Genomic DNA, 2020 nt, shown 5'->3' with positions numbered 1-2020 from the left:
TCTGTTTTTTAGTTGAGGAAACTGAGGCAGACAGATTAAGTGACTTGCTCAGGATCACACCTAGGAAGCATCTGATTCTGGATTTTAACTCAGGTCTTTCTGACTCCAAGACCAGCATTCTCTGTCCACTGTCCACTCTGTCCAGCTGCCCAGATGCTTTATTAAGCTGCTTAATTATTGTTTATTGAGTGAATGAACTATTGATACTTGGAATCTCAAGAAATACATGCAGATACTACTGTGAGCCATATCTCCCTCCTCCCATTTTTAATTACTATCTTAAGAATAAACAAAACTCAGGGTGGCCCTGGATTCAGGAGGACCTGAGTTCAAATCCTGCGTCAGACACTTGACACTCATTAGCTGTGTGACCCTGGGCAAGTTACTTAACCCTCATTGCCCTGAAAACAAACAAACAAGCAAGCAAACGAATGAATGAATGAATGAATGAATGAATGAATGAATGAATGAATGAATAAACAAAACTCATGGCCATTTTCTGCTATACATCCCTCATTTCCACATCACACCATATTCTCCACTGGGACAAAAGAAAAGATAAGCACTAAGGAACAAGAAAGAAATCAAGTCAGACAGCACCTATAACATTCTTTCCCTACACTTCTCCACCACTACCAAGAGGAAGAATATATGTTAAACATTCTGTTCTTCAGAACCATGATTGTTCATTGCCATTTACTGTCTCAGCATTTGGGCTAGATTATGTTGAGGGCAACCAGCAGGCTTCAAACCCATGGTAAGTTAGGAGGATGTATACCTCAAGCGTACAAAGACTTCTTCCATTGGTGGAATGGATGGATGAGAACAATTTGTTCCAATAGCCATGAAAGTGGCTGAAGCAGGGGCTGTGGAGGACTTAGAGTTTGGTTAGACATCAGGGCCTGAGCCATCATCAGATGTCTTGCCACTGGACTCTGGAAGAGAGAGTGAGGCTGACAACTTAGTGCAACTCTGCCTCCCTTAAATCCAATTTATGCTCAAGTCAAGACATCACCCTATGATGTCATTGGTCCTCTTAGAAAATGAAGGACAAATGGATGAATGAATGAATGATTGTTTGTGTATATTGTTTTCTTGGTTCTGTTTTCTTCACCTACATGAAGGTGACCAGGGACTGAGCCTCAAAATATTTGTGAAGAAGAAACAGCAGAAACATAATAGCTGCTTTTGAATATTTGAAGGGTTCTCATGTGGAAGAAGGAATAAACTTAAGTCTATTTGGCCCCAGAGGGCAGACCTGGGTGCAGTCATGAAAGTTGCAGAGGTAGAGTTAAGCTCAAGAGAAGGGAACACTTCCATGAAATTAGTGATGTTTCAAAGTTCAATGATACTCTGGAAAGAGTGAGTCTTCTATCACTTGAGGTCTTCCAACGAGGTTTGGAAGATCAATTGTTAGACATGGGGGATCCCTGGGCAAATACAATTTGGACTAGATTATCTCCAACATCTCTTCCAGCTTTGGGATTTTGTAAACCATATCCTGGTCAGGTGTTTTGAGTGCACAGCTCAAGCTAATTGTTGGTTGGCAATTATTTGAAGACTTCTTTCATTCTTCTGCAAAATTGTATAGAAATTCATTTTCATCGGTTCACTGAACATCTGAATTTTCTCTCATGTGGACCGTCCAGTTCCTCAGTTATTGCCCTTGTGAAGGCAGTTGAGCCCTCAACTATTCTAAAACATCTCTATTCTAGAAACCTATATGGAGAGAGACTTGGGCAATGGTTGAGTCTGATGATAGATAAGCATTGATGAAAGCCAGCTGAGAGTCACTGTATCTTTGCTTAGGATAATCACTTTTTTTTTTCTTTTCCCTGGTCCTGCCTTCCTGCCTCTGACGTAGGATGCTGAGTCTAAAGGGAACCTGTTGGAGGTTCCAATTAATTCTTTGTGGAAGAAAGACACTCACTGACAGATAAAAGGCAATAATAAATCCATCCTTACTGCCAGTTTCACACAACCCAGTTTCTTCTATTAACAGCTAGTACTTCAGGTCACA

Source organism: Dromiciops gliroides, chromosome 2 (assembly GCF_019393635.1).
Source record: "Dromiciops gliroides isolate mDroGli1 chromosome 2, mDroGli1.pri, whole genome shotgun sequence".
NCBI classification, from domain to species: domain Eukaryota; kingdom Metazoa; phylum Chordata; class Mammalia; order Microbiotheria; family Microbiotheriidae; genus Dromiciops; species Dromiciops gliroides.
Note: the sequence above shows the minus strand (reverse complement) of the source record.